The sequence below is a fragment of the Hyperoodon ampullatus genome (assembly GCF_949752795.1).
Source record: "Hyperoodon ampullatus genome assembly, chromosome: 13".
NCBI classification, from domain to species: Eukaryota; Metazoa; Chordata; class Mammalia; order Artiodactyla; family Ziphiidae; genus Hyperoodon; species Hyperoodon ampullatus.
The window spans coordinates 9,261,593-9,280,219 of NC_136926.1; the positions used below are offsets into that span (position 1 = coordinate 9,261,593).

At 42.2% G+C, this 18,627-nt stretch overlaps 1 pseudogene across 1 annotated transcript; it reads left to right on the forward strand.

Moving 5' to 3' along the window:
- Window positions 1–14,638: 14,638 nt before the first annotated feature.
- LOC307062095 (large ribosomal subunit protein P1-like) lies at window positions 14,639–14,981 on the forward strand (annotated as a pseudogene). Its single transcript has one exon. The product of its transcript is annotated as a large ribosomal subunit protein P1-like (transcript).
- Window positions 14,982–18,627: the final 3,646 nt, after the last annotated feature.

The window sequence follows — 18,627 nt, forward strand, 5'->3', positions numbered from 1 at the left end:
GAAGGGAATTCAGAGAGAAGCAGAGCCTAGAGATGGTAGGAAACAGAGGCTTCATGATAACGATTAAACCCCTGAATCCAGCTTTGCCTGAAGAAAGATCAGTCCCTCTACTCATATTAATTCCCTGATTTGCTTAAGCCACTTTGAGTTTGGCTTGCAAGGAAGTGAATCCTGACAAACACATCATATGATCCTCATAGCATGACTACAATGACTGAATCAAGAATAAGTCACCAGGGGCTTCCCTGGTGGCACAGTGGTTAAGAACCCGCCTGCCAGTGCAGGGGACACACGTTCGAGCCCTGGTCCAGGAAGATCCCAGGTGCCGTGGAGCAACTAAGCCTGTGCGCCACAACTACTGAGCCTGTGCTCTAGAGCCCATGAGCCGTAGCTACTGAGCCCACGTGCTACAACTACTGAAGCCCACATACCTAGAGCCCATGCTCTGCAACAAGAGAAGCGACCACAATGAGAAGACTGCACACCACAACGAAGAGCAGCCCCCGCTCACCGCAACTAGAGAAAGCCCATGCACAGCAACAAAGACCCAATGCAACCAAAAATAAATAATAAATAAATTAATTAAAAAAAAGAATAAGTCACCAAACCAAAGGCAACTTTTAGAAGGAAACTTATCCTCCACCAGTTTACATAGAGGAGAGGGAACTGCCACTTCTCAGTAGAAAAACTGCTGAAGCAAAACTTCTGATCTCTTTCTTTACTACCACCATGAGATGAGGATAAGGTCTGATTGGTGAACTCAGAAAAAGATGCTGATGTTACTGAACTGAACTCGGGTCCACTTGCCTGATGCTCAGCAAAGCCAATCTACTGAAGCCAGGTTGTGGTAAAGAAAAGTATAGCATTTATTTGCAGGGCACCAAGCAAGGAGAATAGGCAGCTAGTGCTCAAAAGACCCGAACTCCCCAATGGCTTTCAGGCAAGGGTTTTCTGTTTTTTGTTTTTTCTCCCTATTTCTGCTTATTTTTTTCACCTCTTAACATTGTGTCCTTTGATGAACCAAAGATTTTTTTTTTTTTTTTTTTTTGTCTGTGTTGGGTCTTTGTTGCTGCATGCAGGCTTTCTCTATTTGTGGCAAGCGGGGGCTACTCTTCATTGTGGTGCACAGGCTTCTCATTGCAGTGGCTTCTCTTGTCAGGGAGCATGGGCTGTAGGCATGCGGGCTTAAGTAATAGCACGCAGGCTCAGTAGTTGTGGCTTGCAGGCTCTAGAGTGCAGGCTCAGTAGTTGTGGTGCACAGGCTTAGTTGCCCTGCAGCATGTGGGATCTTCCTGGACCAGGGGTGGAACCCATGTCCCCTGCATCGGCAGGCAGATTCTTAACCACTGCACCACCAGGGAAGCCCCCAGGCAAGGGTTTTTAAAGGCAACATTGGGAGTGAGGGTTGCAGGGTGCATGATCAGCTCGTGAACATTTTTCTGATTGGTTGGTTATGAGGTAACAGGGTGATGTTTCGGGAATCTTCATCAGCCTTCTGGTTCCAACCAGTCTGGGGTCTTCGTGTTTGTGGTCAGCATGTTGTCACCATCCTCCACCTGGGGGGGAGGGTCTTAATTTCTTCAGAACAGTTCAAAGATATGTGTCAGATTGTTGTCTATATCCCTTTGGGAGGAACTAGGAATCCTGTGACTCTACTGTTCTAGTCATTAACTGCTTTAGTCTGCTCTTGGAAACTCGGGGAAGGCCAAACAGGAAGTGGGGTACACGGAGGGGCTTGTACCTGGGAAGGCCCTGCAGGGTCCTGCTCAGTTTCAGTCCCACCTTTTCTTTGACACTGCTCAATCCTGAGTGGAACAGAGGTGGGACAAGAAAGGGAATAAAGTGTTGGATAGAGAGGTTAATCATAAAGGTGGCAGGGGAACTCAGTTTTAGGGGGACTGGGTTTCAATGAGCATGTTGCCCAGTCCTTTCTCTTTATTCTTTCTTGCTGTGGTCTGTCCTTTGGATACTCGTTTCCTCCTCTGCCATGGGGAGCCTGTCCCTCTGGAGAAGGCCTGCAGTCCGTGACCAGGTAACTCAGCGTAATCCAGATGTGGATTGTGTGCACAACAAAGCCATGTTTTCCAATCAGAGAACATCAATAAAGCTGATACTTGGAGCCCCAGCTGCCTGATTCATGCATCTACATCTCAGTGGGTTTAGAATTTGGAAGGGTCAAGAAGGGGTAATTAATTATCACTCCATGAACCCCAAACATGTTAATTTTCTCTTCAGAAAACCTCAGAGATGGGCACGAAGGCTGACATTTGGGGGCTAAAATAACACATGGGATCAGGTTTCTGGTGTAGTCAGGGCTCTAGGCTGAAAGGTAATTGTGGGTTAAGTGGATTCTTGACCTGAGCAGTTTGTGACAGCTACAGTTGTTTGGTAAGATTTTAACTGGCAGGAGCCTGAGTACGAGGGCCTCTGGGGCAGGCCTTGACCTAACCCGTGAGAGTACAGCTTTGACCTCAGCAGGCAGCTGGGACAGGGATTACGTTATGGGGAAAAAAGCCTTTCTGTCCCAGGGAAGGCTTACCTTAAAGAGGGCAAAGCTTTAGCTTATAAACATTTAGGCTCTGATGGGTAGAAGATTTTTGCTTCTTGTATTACGTATTTCAGCAAAGCTTCAGGCTGGATTTTAAACAGTAAAGACAGCTAAATTCTCGAGTCAACAGAGATCTTGTCTGTGAGATTGTAGCCTTTTTACAGCATGAACACAGGGAGTAGGTGGATGCTGTAAATCTGTTCTTCTGTAGGTCGTTCTGAGCTTCTTTCAGGGTCATGAGCAGAGCCTGTGAAGGGGCTGATCTCTTGACTCCATTTGGATTGTCACATGCTGGTAAGGTTCACCCCACTACTGGGATCGAGGTTTGCTCTGATTTGTTAATTGCATAAACCTTGATCATGACTTTGGATCTGGGGAGCCAAGACCCTGAGTTTACCTGCAGAATGGGGGCATATTTTTTTAGTGAAAACAAATGAATAGAACAGGACCCTTATATAGGAGATATGTTTCTTCTGGGGTTGAGGTAGAGAAAGCTAATGAAAATCCAAAAGCTAAGAAGGTAGTTAATGAAGCTTATGCCTAAAAGTCTTTGTCTCTGGGAAACAGGTTTGCTCAGGCAATCAAGGAAGAACTAGGTTGTTTTTAAAAATATGATTCTGTCATGCATATTTGAAAGTTGCTGAGAGTGGATCTAAAAAGTCTTCATCACAAGAAAAAACATTTTTTTTTGTAACCATGTATGGTGATGGATGTTAACTAGAATTACTGTAGTGATCATTTTGCAATATATACAAATATCAAATTATTTTTAAACTAGTATAATGTTATATGTCAAATATACCTCAAATATAGCAGTTTTTAAAAAAAGCCTCTGTCATGCTACCAGAACAGAACCAGTGGAAGAGTGAAAGGCAAATAAAAGAAGACCGACTGACTAAACTGGAGGAAGGCAGGGATTTTTTTAAAAATTTACAATATTTTTAATCATGCTAAAGAGAAACAGACACATAGATCTGGAAGTGAGACTGGCAGAGGTAACAGCAGATTTCTGTCTTCTCCCATCTGTTGCCCCCTGTGGGGCATGAATCCTTGGTTCCAGGAGGAGAATGAGGGGATGTTTGCACTCCTTAAACTGCTCTTTTTTGCCTGGAATTTTCTTTCAATGCGGGTATAATTGACTTCACCCAGGTTTTCTGTGCCCTCTGGGATGCTTTCCCTCTGTGGTCTCAAAAGTCTTTGCTTCCAGCTTGCTCCCATCTTCACAATGATTACTCTCCTCAGAAGGGCAGAGATTTTTTAAAGCTAAAACTGTGATCTTAGTAGACAGACCAGACAGATATGAAAGGGAAATGAGGTTTTTTTTTAATTATACTTTAAAAATTTTTTTCTTTCCCTTTGGCCACGTCCCGAGGCTTCTGGATCTTAGTTCCCCTACCAGGTATCAAACCCGGCCCCAGAAGTGGAAGCGTGGAGTCCTAACCACTGGACTGCCAGGGAATTCCCAGGAAATGAGTTTTTGAAGGCTCAGCTAGGTAGATAATAAGAGGGCGAATAGACTCATGCCTATGTGGAAACTTGAGAGGAAATGGAGGTAAAATTACAGATTTGTGGGAAGATATTATTTTTAAAATGGTGGGAGGACATTGGTAATCCCTCTGGGGGAAAAATAAATTAAATTGGATCCCTAACTCACAACATATACAAGAGTAAATTCCAGAGGTCAAAAGCAAAAGCAGGGGCTTCCCTGGTGGCTCAGTGGTTAAGAACCTGCCTGCCAATGCAGGGGACATGGGTTCAAGCCCTGGTCCGGGAAGATCCCACATGCCGCGGGGCAACTAAGCCCGTGCGCCACAACTACTGAGCCTGCGCTCTAGAGCCCGTGAGACACAACTACTGAAGCCCGCGTGCCTAGAGCCCGTGCTCCGCAACAAGAGAAGCCACCACAATGAGAGGCCCGCGCACCACCACAACGAAGAGTAGCCCGCGCTCACTGCAAGTAGAGAAAGCCTGCATGCAGCAAGAAGACCCAACGCAGCCAAAAAAAAAAAAGAGAAAGGACTTGAATAGACATTTCTCCAAAGAAGGTAAACAAATGGCCAATAAGCATAGGAAAAGATGCTTAACATCACTAATTGTCAGGGAAATGCAAGTCAAAATCACAAAGAGATACCCCCTCACACACATAAAGATGGTTACTATTTAAAAAACACAAAACCCAGATAATAACGAAATGTTATCAAGGTTGTAGGAAAAATGGAGCTCTTGTGCACTGTTGGTGGAGCTCTTGTGTGTAAAATGGTGCAGACTCTGTTCCTCAAAAATGAAACAGAATTACCATATGATACAGCAATTCCACTTTTGGGTATACACCTGAAAGAATTGAAAGCTGGGACTTAAGCAGATTTTTTTTTTTTTTTTTTTTTTTTTTTTTTTTTTGGCTGCATTGGGTCTTCGTTGCTGCACCCTGGCTTTCTCTAGTTGCAGTGAGCGGGGGCTACTCTTCGTTGCGGTGCACGGGCTTCTCATTGCGGTGGCTTCTCTTGTTGCGGAGCACAGGCTCTAGGTGCACGGGCTTCAATAGTTGTGGCTCGTGGGCTCTAGAGCGCAGGCTCAGTAGTTGTCTGTGTCCCCTGCGTTGGCTGGCAGATTCTTAACCACTGCGCCACCAGGGAAGTCCCTCAGGCAGATATTTGTATACCCATGTTCCTAACAGCATAATTCATAATAGTCAAAAGGTGGAAGCAACCCAAGTGTCCATTGACGGGTGACCTGATAAACAAAATGTGATATATATATATATGATGGAATATTATTCTTTCTTAAGAAGGAAGGAAATCCTGATACATGTTACAACATGGATGAATTTTGAGGGCATTATGGTAAGTGAAATAAGCCAGACATAAAAAAGACAAACACTATATGATTCTGCTTTTATGAGGTAGCTAGAGGAATCAAATTCATAGAGACAGAAAGTAGAATGGTGATTGCCAGGAGCTGGAGGGCAGAGAGAACAGGGAGTTATTGTTTAATGTGTACAGAGTTTCAGTTTTGCAGGATGAAAACAGTTCTGGAGATGGATGGCTGTGATGATTGCAGAACAATGTGAATGTACTTAATGCCACTGAACCATACATTTTAAAATGCTGTCTTATTTCTCCAAAAAAGATATACAGATTGCCAACAAACACATGAAAGGATGCTCAACATCACTAATCATTAGAGAAATGCAAATCAAAACTACAATGAGGTATCACCTCTCACCAGTCAGAATGGCCGTCATCAAAAAATCTACAAACAATAAATGCTGAAGAGGGTGTGGAGGAAAGGGAACCCTCTTGCACTGTTGGTGGGAATGTAAATTGATACAGCCACTGTGGAGAACAGTATGGAAGTTCCTTAAAAAACTAAAAATAGAACCGCCATGTGACCCAGCAATTCCACTACTGGGCATATACCCTGAGAAAACCATAATTCAAAAAGAGTCATGTACCCCAATGTTCATTGCAGCTCTATTTACGATAGCCAGGACATGGAAGCAACCTAAGTGTCCATCGACAGATGAATGGATAAAGAAGATGTGGCACATATATACAATGGTATATTACTCAGCCATAAAAAGAAACAAAATTGAGTTATTTGTAGTGAGGTGGATGGACCTAGAGTCTATCATACAGAGTGAAGTAAGTCAGAAAGAAAAATACCGTACGCTAACACATAATATGGAATCAAAAAAAAAAAGGTTTTGAAGAACCTAGGGGCTGGACAGGAATAAAGATGCAGACGTAGAGAATGGACTTGAGGACACGGGGAGTGGGGGAAGGGTAAGCTGGGACGAAGTGAGAGAATGGCATAGACATATATACACTACCAAATGTAAAATAGATAGTGGGAAGCAGCCTCATAGCACAGGGAGATCAGCTCGGTGCTTTGTGACCACCTAGAGGGGAGGGATAGGGAGGGTAGGAGGGAGATGCAAGAGGGAGGAGATATGGGGATATATGTATATGTATAGCTGAGTCACTTGGTTATAAAGCAGAAACTAACACACCATTGTAAAGCAATTATACTCCAATAAAGATGTTAAAAAAAAAAATGCTGGGCTTCCTTGGTGGCGCAGTGGTTGAGAGTCCGCCTGCCAATGCAGGGGACACGGGTTCTTGCTCCGGTCCGGGAAGATCCCACATGCCGCGGAGTGGCTGGGCCCGTGAGCCATGGCCGCTGAGCCTGCGCGTCCGGAGCCTGTGCTCCGCAATGGGAGAGGCCACAACAGTGAGAGGCCCGCGTACAGGGGGAAAAAAAAAAAAATGCCGTCTTAAATTTTATGTCATGCATATTTTACCATAGTTAACATTTTTTAAAATGTTAGAGCTTCTGCATAACAAAAGTCACCATTAAAAAAATACTTAAATAAAGACGATAAGCCACAGCCTGAGAGAAGGTATTTGTGATGCATAAAACCAAGAAAGGATTAGTATCCAGAGTACATCAAGAACTCCTTCACATTAGTAAAGAAAAAGAAATAACTCAATAGAAAAGTAGAAAAATATAAAAAATGCCCAGCAGTATGTTAAATTAATTAAACAAGGAGGTCATTAGATTGAGGTGGTTCTAAGGCCTTAGCAGCCTGCATAAGCCAGCCAAAAAGTAAATGCCTCAAGGTTAAGAAATCGAAACCTAAAGACAACCAATCACAAACAGCCAACTAGTCTTTCCCAAATGAGGCAACCACTTAAGTGCAGCCAATCAAATAACTTCCTTGCTTTGCTTTTGCATCTTCTCAATAAAAGTCTTGCCCCTAGCTCCTGTCAGTGAAGCACTCCCAACCACATCTGGTTTGGCATTGCCCGATTCAAATTGATTTTTGCTCAAATAAACTCTTAAAATTTTTTTCTTTTTAAAAATTTAAGTATAGTTAATTTACAATATTGTGTTAGTTTTATTAAAATTTTTGATTTGCCTCAGTTTATCTTTTAACAAGAGGCATTTCAGAAGAGAAAACCCAATAGACATATGAAGAGAGACCCAATTTCATTAGTAATCAGGGAGATGACTGGAGTGGGGAGGCTACATTACGGTGGGCAGAGAAAGCCTCTCTGAATACGTGTCATTTGAACTGAGATCTAAGTGAAAATTTGAGCAAAACAGCCAGCCGTACACAGTTCTGGAGGGGGACTTCCCTGGCGGTCCAGCGGTGAAGGCTCTGAACTCACAATGCAGAGGGCCTGGGTTTGATCCCTGGTGGGGGAACTAGATCCCACATGCCACAACTAAGAGCCTGCATGCCGCAACTAAAGAATCCCGCATGCTGCAAGGAAGATCCTGCACGCGGCAACAAAGATGCCGTGTGCCGCAATTAAGACCTGGTGCGGCCAAATAAATAAAGAAAAAAATAAAGTTCTGGAGGAAGGGCATTCCAGGCAGAGGGAAGAGCAAATGCAAATGTCCTGGGCTGGAATAAGTTTGGCGATGTCTCAGTCAGCCCAGGCTGCCATAACAAAATACCACAGACTTGATGGCTTAAAGAACAGAAATTATTTTCTCACAGTTCTGGAAGCTGGAAGTCTGAGAACAGAGTGCCAGCATACTTGGGTTCTGATGAGAGCTCTCTTCCTGGCTTGCAGATGGCCACCTTCTCATAGTGTCTTCACATGGCTTCCTCTTCTTATAAGGCCACAGTCCTATTGGATTAGAGCCCCATCCTTATGACTTCATTTAATTTCAGTTACTTCCCCAAAGCCTTATCACTAATTTCAGTCACACTGGGGGTTAGGGCTTCAACATATGAATTTTGAGGGACACAAACATTCAGTCCATAACACCTCAGTGTGGGGCTTGCTTTAAAAAGTCAATTTGAGGGAATTCCCTGGTGGTCCAGTGGTTAGGACTGCGTGCTTCCATTGCAGCGGGCACAGGTTTGATCCCTGGTCGGGGAACTAAGATCCCACAAGCCTCATGGCTAAGGAAAAAAAAAAAAAGGTCAATTTGAGGAGGCCAGGACTTCAGTACTGAATGTGGAAGTGAAAACCTACAGATCGGGCTTCCCTGGTGGTGCAGTGGTTGAGACTCCGCCTGCCGATGCAGGGGATGCAGGTTCGTGCCCTGGTCCGGGAGGATCCCGCGTGCCGCGGAGCGGCTGGGCCCGTGAGCCGTGGCCGCTGGGCCTGCGTGTCCGGAGCATGAGAGGCGCGCATACCGCAAAAAAAAAAAAAAAAAAACAAAAAAAAAACAAACCTACAGATCAACTCCGAGAGTGGATAAGATAGAATAACTCCTCCCACAGTCCATTTTTGGAAGTATAAAGAAGTAAAGCTTATGCAGGCTGAGGGGAGGGGAATTTGGGGGGAAGTTATATTGGCTTTTAATTCCTTGCCAAAGGCACAAAAACTCTGTTCCCCTTCACGGGGTTTCCCTCCTCTGTCCTCTGAGTTTGACAGCAGAATGAGATACAGTTCCTAAGTTCCTTCTTTCTTTGCTACCCTCCATGGTAACACAGGGCTCTTAGTTAATAGGTTTTACTGCTAATTACCAGGGAACAACAAAAGTATAGCAAACAACAATGTCTAAACATGACTCATTCAAATAGAGAATAATCACATGTCAAAAATTTCTTCACCTTGTTAAAGAGGAAACAGTAAGATGGTGAAGCTGGTTCAGAGAGCATTTTGAGGAAGTAGATATTTGAGGAGGGGTCTTAGATACTAAACTGGTTAATCTCTGCAGGGTAATAAAAAATGATAAGCTTTGGGATTCTTTTTTATACTGGAAAGGAATACTTTGGAACTCAAACCAGACAAAAATCTGAGCCTTTAATAAATAGTAAATAGCTAAGCAAACAAAGATACTTTCCTTGGCCTACATATATGGCCAGTGGGCCAAATCTGGCTCTGCTGCTTGCATTTATAATAAAGTTTTATTGGACCACAGACACATCCATTTGTTTACATATTGTGTAAGGCTGCTTTTGCTCTAAACAACAGAGTACTATGATGACAGAGTTGAGTAGTTGACAGAGAGCAGATAGCCCAAAAGCCTAAAATATATACTATCTTGGACCTTTACAGAAAAAGTTTGCCAACCCCTGCTAGAGAATTAATCCTTGGGTGGGCTTGTTAATCAACGTCCTAGATGACATGGCAAGAGCTACATTGCCCTCTCTTGGTCTTATTTGCAAATTTTGGCTAATTTTTCTTAAAAAGGAGACGTTTGGCTTAAAAGTTGCGGGACATTTGGAGAGTTGTCATCTCTGGCCTATAATTCATAAATCCTCCTGTCCACCCACTTCAACGCCCCAATACCCGCTTTGTGCATTGGTGACTGTCTCAATGCACCTCCTTTTAAGGGCAAGGAGACCTGAAAAATAATTTGTGTTAAGTAATGTCCTTTACAACGTCATTTTGCTCAACAGGGCATTCTGTCTTGGAATTAGGACTCCAGTTAGGGCTGGTGCCTCATAGTACATTCACATGGAAGGGTTTCTTGGGATGTTCTCTCAGCTTCTTTGAATTAAGTTCTACAGCTGTTGCAAACTGCAAGTTTTGAGAAGGCAGCAATAGTGTGTACTTGACCACTGCTGCTTCCCTGGTTCCTACATAGTAGGTGCTCAGTAAAATATTTGTTGGTTGAATGATAGATCCAATGAAAGACTAAAGACAGAGGGTTTGTTTTCCCCTCACGGTCAGCCCTGTGTGAGGAACAAAGTTTTGGTGACAAAGGCTGCCACCTGCAGGAAGAAAAGTGAAACTGCAAGATTCAGAACTGCTAGGCCCTGAGGAAAATACAGTCAACTGCAAGGCAAGATTACCAGAGAATCAGTTTTTTCTCCTTTAGCTTAAGACAGAATTAATCAACATCATCTTGTCCTTTCCAGTTAAGGAAACCTGCACCCTTTCTTTAATAACATTTAAAGCCTTTGGAGTGCTTAATAAGTGCCCAGCACCATCCCACGCACACACAATTTTGCGGTAGGTACCACTAGTCATCTCCATTTTATAAATGAGGAATCTGAGCAGAGAAAGCATGACCGAGTTACACAGCTAGAAGGTGGCAAAACTAGGAGTTTGAACCCAAACATCGTGGCTTCAGAATGTGTGCGTTTAATCATTTCACTATACTACCTCACTATGCCTGATATGGAAAATGTTTATAGGAAACATAGAAACATGGCGAATGGAAACCATGCAGATATCTCTGCTCTCTCCTGAACACTACTAAAATGATAGAAAAGGGATCCAAAAGGTCTAAACTCACAGAGAACAGGAGAGAAGATGACTGCTCATGAGAGATGTCAAATCCTTTTCAGAAGATAGGAAGTAGATGGATGATTTAGCTGAGTGGAGAAACCCTAGGAAGGTGATGCCAGTGAGGAGTAAGCCTGAGCCCTTGGCAGTGAAAGCACGGCGTCCTAACCATTGGACAGCCAGGGAATTCCCCTGAAAACAGATCATTAATTGTACACCTATACTAGGAGCTGTTAACCCCAGATTCCCTCCTGTGACTCCTTACCCCAATCCCTGCAAAGATTATTCTTTGGTGAACTTGAAACGTGACAGCTCTAGGTTCAGAGATCGCAGTCAGAGAAAAGGATGGAGATGAGGCCACGTGCTAAAAACAGAGGGGTTAAGTGAAAGTGTGCAGCTAAAAAAAAATCGGAACTTTTTTTTAATAATCATGTGTTTGGTGGTAGTATTGGTATTACTATTCTGAGACTTAGCACTATGCTAAGTGTATTTTGGGACAAAGCAAATAATAAATTATGTTGGAGTTTTTGAGAACCAAGCTTTATGGTGTGGAAAAAAGGAAATAGGTATGGTCAACATGGTTAAGTAAAACCCCTCTAGTCTTAATTTTAATTGGAAACATCAGTATGATGGACTTTGTCAGAGAGGTTAAATAACTTGCTCAAGGTCACCCAGCTAATAAGGGATGGAACAAGAGTAACAGCCTGGTCTTGCTCCAAAATTTGTGAGGGCCTCCTGGAGGAGGTGAAATTTGAAGGATAAGTAGGATCAATCATGGACTTCTCTCGATCTATGGAAGATGTGCTTACCATGACCCAGGAATCCTGGGCTGACCTGGAAAGAGTTTGTTTCTGAAATGTCAAAACCCAAGGCCAGCCTCCAAGTCATGGTGACCAGATGACCAACAGAAGTTACCTGGGTCTCCCCCTGTGCCATCCCTTTAAAAAATTTCAAGAACAGTGAGATGTATTTTCACTAAGTCCTCAAAGTAAACACTTCTTACAGTACAGCCATAGAGGACTACACAATTTGTTTGAGTCTAATTTTTTTTTAGACTTGAAAAATGTTCACAAGATTTAAAATTTGCTTTCATGTCTGGTTTGAGCAGTAGATGCTGGCAGGAGGAAAGGATTTGTGCCCTATTTTCCAAATGCTCCCCCTGATGGAACATAGGGATGATGGGATTAAGAGAGGGAACATATGTTTTTTGTTTTATTGTTGTGTTTATTTAATTTAAAAATTAGTTATTGGGAGTTCCCTGGCGGTCCCGTGGTTCGGACTCGGCGCTTTCACTGCTGTGGCCTTGGGTTCAATCCCTGGTCAGGGACCTAAGATCCTGCAAGCGAGGAGGCATGGCCAAAACAAAAAATTAGTTATTAAGTGAAAAGTAACACCTGCAAAATAGATTGAAGATCGATTCTCCTTCCTTCCTCCTCCCCAGAAACTGTTACAACTACCAGCTTCTTATGTCTTGCAGAGAACATTTTAAGAGGAAACTTTTAGGCTGATTCATGTTAGAAGGTGACAGAAGTTAAAATATGACTGATCTTTTATTATCCCACTATAGTAAGCAGTTGCCCTCTGAGGGAGAAACTACAGCTAGATTTAGATTGGACGGACTTTCATTATTTGTCTTAAGGAATGCACAAATGATCCCTATTAAAAAGAGGTACCAATTTAAGTCTTTGTCCAAACAGACCTAGTTAAACTTCATCTTTTCTTATCAGGCCATCTTTTTCTCCCCCCCTAATAAATGGACAATAATGTAGAGATGGGGATTCTGGGGTTTGGATTTAGGGTTAATTCCATCCAGATTTTTCATAACTATGACTATAATAATTCTGATGTTTCCAGGACATTCTAATTTTTAAATTGTCTTCTTAACTACCTGCACGCTTGTCAGACCATGGGTTCTGATTTGGGGCATGGAGAACATGCTTTAACAGTGTGAGGTTGGTGCTTTTGACATAGGCTTACACAGTCTTGTATTTGCTTTTCTTTGGTCTCCACGTTCTTTCCAACAAATTTGGGTTAACAAAAGGTAAAGGCTTTAAACAAGCTGTAGCAGAAATGCCTGACCCCATGACCAGGCAAAATGAAGCAGGTTCAGGCCTCAAGAAGAACTCACTCACAGGCTGCCAGTAAGGAGTGGATGAAAACGGGGCTACCTGCAGATCCTGAGAACAAAATGATGAAAACATGTTTACAACATGGAAACAGAAATTGAAGTGGGGGAGGAGAGAGCAGTGCCCTTCAGTGGTACCATGAGGTCAGCTCACTTCCATTTTATTTTATTTATTTTTTTTGCGGTACGCGGGCCTCTCACTGTTGTGGCCTCTCCCGTTGCGGAGCACAGGCTCCGGACGCGCAGACTCAGCGGCCATGGCTCACGGGCCCAGCCGCTCCGCGGCATGTGGGATCCTCCCGGACCGGGGCACAAACCTGTGTCCCCTGCATCGGCAGGCGGACTCTCAACCACTGCGCCACCAGGGAAGCCCACTTCCATTTTCTGAGGCTCTTTGTTTACAGAAAAATGAAGAATTAAGTTCTTCATTTAATATTTAACAAATTCTTTTAACAAATTCATTTTAACCCCAAGGTTAAAATGCCATGTAAATGTGCCATTACAAGATGATTGGATTTATTAAAAGCCAACTAATAAAACTGCAGTGAGATACCACCACACAATTATTAGAATAGCTAAAAATGAAATTGAAAACAAAGCTGACCATACCAAGTTTTCACGAGCATGAGAAGCAACTGAAGTCTCATACACTGTTGGTGGGCATGCAGAAGGTACGTCGCTTTGGGAAAAGGTTGGGAAGTTTCTTATAAAACCCAGAAATCTCATTCCTAGGTATGCACCCAAGAGAAATGAAAATCACACAAAATCTGTATGTGAATGTTTATAGTGGCTTTATTTGGAATTGCCAAAAACTGGAAAAACTTAAAATCCTTCAACTTGTGAATGAATGAAGCAATCGTGGTATATCCATTATGGAATACTTGTCAGCAATAGAAAGGAGTGGATTGAAAGAAACTCTTGCATATATGGCCAAATTATTTTTTAACAGTGGTGCTAGGACTATATAAGGGGGAAAGGACAGTCTCTTCAACAAATGGTGTTGGGAAAACTGGATATCCACATGCAAAAGAATGAAATTAGACCCTTACCTATTGCCAAATACAAATATTAACTCAAACTAGATTGAAACTATTAAATTCCTAGCAGAAAACATAGGAGAAAAGTTTCAGGACATTGGATTTGGCAATGATTTCTTGGATATAACACCAAAAGCACAGGCAACAGTGGGACTACATCAAACTTAAAAACTTCTGTGTGTCAAAAGAAACAATCAACAGGGTAAAAGGCAACCTATGGAATGGGAGAAAAATAATTGCAAATCACATATCTGATGAGGGGTTAATATCTAGAATATATAAGGAACTTCTACATCTCAAAAACAATAACAAAAACCCAATTAAAAATTGGGCAAAAAACCTGACTAGACATTTCTCCAATGAAGATATACAAATCGCCAATAGGCACAGGAAAAGATACTTGATATCACTAATTATTAGAGAAATGCAAATCAAAACCACAATGAAACATCACCCCACACTCCTCTGGATGTATGTTCTAGAGATCTGTTGCACAACAATGTGAAAACACTTAACACTGCTGACCTGTACACTTAAAAATGATTAAGATGGTGTTTAATGGTATGTGGGTTTTTTTTACAATAATAATAATAATAAAAGTAATAAAAGAAACACCCCTTTCCTCAGCTGCCGCTAAGGTGCTCGGTCCTTCCGAGGAAGCTAAGGCCGCCTTGGGGTGAGGCCCTCACTTCATCCGGTGACGAGCCCCCTCCTAGCACTGGCCCGTACCATGGCCTCCGTCTCAGGGCTCATCTGCATCTACTCGGCCTCATCCTGCACGACAATGAGGTGATGGTCACCCAGGATAAGATCAATGCCCTCATTAAAGCACTGGTGTAAATGTTGAACCTTTCTGGCCAGGCTTGTTTGCAAAGGCTTTGGCCAATGTCAACATTGGGAGCCTCATCTGCAGCGTGGGAGCTGGTGGACCTGCCCCAGCAGCTGGTGCTGCCCCAGCATGAGATCCTGCCCCCTCCACCACTGCTGCCGCAGCTGAGGAGAAGAAAGTAGAAGCAAAGAAAGAAGAATCTGAAGAGTCCGATGATGACATGGGCTTTGGTCTTTTTGACTAAACATCTTTAGTAACACAGTCAATAAAAAGCTGAGCTCTTAAAAATAAATAATAATAATAAAAGAAACAGACTGTTGATATATGCAATGTGGATAAATCTCAAAGGCATTAGGTTAAGTGAAAGAAGCCAGGCTCAAAAGGCTACATACTGTATGATTCCATCCATGTGACATTCTGGAAAAGGGAAAACCACAGGGACAGAAAATAAGTAGGTCAATGTCTTACAGGGCTGGGACAGTAGGAGGGGCTGACTATAAAGGAGCATGAGGGAAATTTTCTCCCTGGTAAAATTGTTCTGTATCTTGATTATGGTTGTGGTTACATGACTGTATGTGTTAGTTAAAATCATAAAACTTTATACCAAAAAAACTGTATATTGGTGCATGAGAAAACCTGTATATAAAAAACTGTATGTAAAAATTTATACTGTATATAAATTATCCCTCAATAAAACTGACTAAAAAGAAATGTGGAGTAAATGTGAAAAAATGTTAAATTTGAATGATCTCGGTGCAGTGTACAGTGGTCTTTTTTGTACCTTTTATTGTGATTGAAATGTTTCAATCTGAAAATAATTTTTAAAGTTATTCTTTTTTTTAAGTTTTTTTTTTTAAATTTATTTTATTTTTGTCTGCGTCGGGCCTTTGTGCTGCACAGGCCATGTCCCCTGCATTGGCAGACGGATTCTTAACCACTGTGCCACCAGGGAAGTCCCAACTAATTGGGTTCTTAAGAATAACTTTAAAGGGCTTCCCTGGTGGTGCAGTGGTTGAGAATCTGCCTGCTAATGTAGGGGACACGGGTTCGATCCCTGGTCCAGGAAGATCCCACATGCCGCGGAGCAACCAAACCCATGCACCACAACTACTGAGCCTGTGCTCTAGAGCCCGCAAGCCACAACTATAGAGCCCGTGTGCCACAACTACTGAAGCCCGCGTGCTTAGAGCCAGTGCTCCGCAACAAGGGAAGCCACCGCAACGAGAAGCCGGCGCACCACCACAATGAAGAGTAGCCCCCGCTCACCACAACTAGAGAAAGCCCACATGCAGCAACGAAGACTCTAATGCAGCCAAAAATAAAAGTAAATAAATACATTAATTAATTAATTTTTAAAAAGCCGATTAGTTTATTCAGACTTCAGTATGGTCCAATAATAGGATGCAAGTTTAAAGTTGTCTGGTAAACAAAGAATTGTTTCATTCCTGTCAATGCATGTCTGTGACGGTATTTATTACTTCATTTTCAGAAAAGGTCAAACTTGTAAATTTGAAACCTTTCAAGAATGTGAAGTCTGCTCAAATAGCCCTTCTGCCCCCATAATGTTTCAGAAAACATTTGAAGAACAAGAATAGTATCTGGTGGTTGACTAGGCATGTGGGAAATGCAAGGAGCAGAGAAGCTGGGGATTATTTTCTTCTGGGTGCTGATTTAGAAATGAATTACTGGACGGTTCACTTCAGTCAAAACAATAGAGTCAGTCCTTTCTCCTCACACAGGCTTCATCTCCTGTCATTCTAAGAAATCCCTTTATAAAGCCGAATGATTCTGCCTCCCTATTTGTAAAATATTTGGCTCAGATGAATAAAGATGGGTGTATATACTTAATCATAGGCAAAACTGCATACTTAATTTTGGACAGATTAGAAGCCACGACTTTAGCAATAATAATAACAACAATAATAGTCAACTCACCCCAAACCACACCAAAGACCAAGACAGAGGGGTTATCACTGCTATATGAAGTCAGGCTCAGCTATTTTTCCACCCAGCTACTCCTGTCTTTGGTTTTTCCAGCTCCTCACATGCGGCAGCTTCCAAGTGCAGAATTCCAAAAAGCTGAAATTGTCTTGACTCCTCCCAACGTTGGCACAGGCTATAAGGAATTGAGAATGCCAATAATCCTAGAGAAACAGATGGACATTTTAGGTCACAAATATTTATGCACGATGCAAATGCTGCAGTTTTGGACAAAATATGGAAATAAATCTTGGTCCTTCTTTGTGTCCTTCCATCTTAATGAGGGAACCTGCCAAGGCCAGGGGACAAGGAAGGGAGAAAGGATCCTTTGGGTTGAAAGATGAAAAAAAACCTGGCAGAAAGGAGTCAGCTGTGAAATGAAAAGTTTCAATGTTCCCAAGGTTTGCAAAATGGATCTGAGCTGATGCAGCCCTCATCTTGACTGTGTAAAATGTCATAAAATTACTTTTGGGCCACCTACGGAGTGTTTGAGATTGAACCAAAAGGGGTGGTGAGATTATTTCCCAAACCATAAACTCGAAAATGTTAGAACTGACGGTCACTTTATCAAAATTTAATCCAACAGCCTAAAATTTCAAAACAGAAAATAGGACAACATGATTGACAGATATTAAGGTATAGAAAAGAAAGCAGAGGCCTGGAAGTAAAGAGAAGATTGAAAAACAAGTCATCCTGGATTTAGAAGTTATGAGATGAAGGTTTGGAAAATAATAGTTTGTTTTTTTAAAGGAAAACGTTACATACAAGCGTTATTAAAAGTGGTCCAGAATTTCAGGTGGATGTTAAAACAATCCTTTGTAGAAAAGAATTGGAAATATCTGTATTACACATTAGATCCAATTATATTTTATACACTTTCTCTGGAATGCCATAGGAAGGTGCTAAAGATGTCATTTTGATGATTTAGCTTTGCTGTATAAATTTAATAAACTAGGTATATATACTATTTTGGCATTCTTTTTTTTTTAATTTTAATTAATTTATTTATTTAGTTTTGGCTGCGCCGTGGCTTGTGGGATCTTAGTTCCCCAACCAGGGATGGATCCCAGGCCCCCAGCAGTGAAAGCGCCGAGTTCTAACCACTGGACCGACAAGGAATTCCCTTGGCATTCTTCTGAATAGGAAAAATGTGTTTCTTGAATAATTACCATGATACGTTTAAGTATTTTCACATTCACTTCTGAATTGTAAGGAGATTAAGTATCAAAGATACAGCCAACATACCTGGGCTGGAATACTTCTATAAATATGGCAGCTTAGAACTGAGGGGCTTCCCTGAGTCTTGTGGTCTTCAATTCATTTTGTAGAGTTACAGTAGATTTGCTTTGTTTTTTCCTTTTAACACCTATAAATCATTCTACTTAATTTTTGTCAATTTTTTTTGTCTGTAGAAAAAGTTATTAAGTTTTCATCTGTCCCCCTTATCACAACACAGTGAACAGAAGTTATCTGGAGACTTCCTGGGATACAAGCCCTAGAGGTAGTTACTATCCCTGTCATACGGATAAGAAAACCCAGGCTCAGAGAGCCTAAGTGGGCTAAAACAAAAACGGCAAAGAAAGTGTCGACAGGTGTAAGATAGAGAAAATTCAAGGACAGTGATGTCATCTCTGCTCCTTCAAAAAGCCCTATTTAGTAGCTTTAGGAGAGTGGGTCCCAAAATTTCTGTCCCCCCCACCACTGGTTGCGTTAGGACATTTGTTAAAAATATTGATCCCTGGACCCTGCCCTAGGCTTATTGATTCAGAGTCCCCTGAGGTGGAACCTGGAAATCCGCATTTTTTAAACAAGTACCGCAGTCCGCTCGGAAACCACATGCGGGATTCACAAGCCCCAGGTGTCCACGGGCTTCACACTGCCCTAGGCCCTCGTTCCACAGTCCCGCCCCT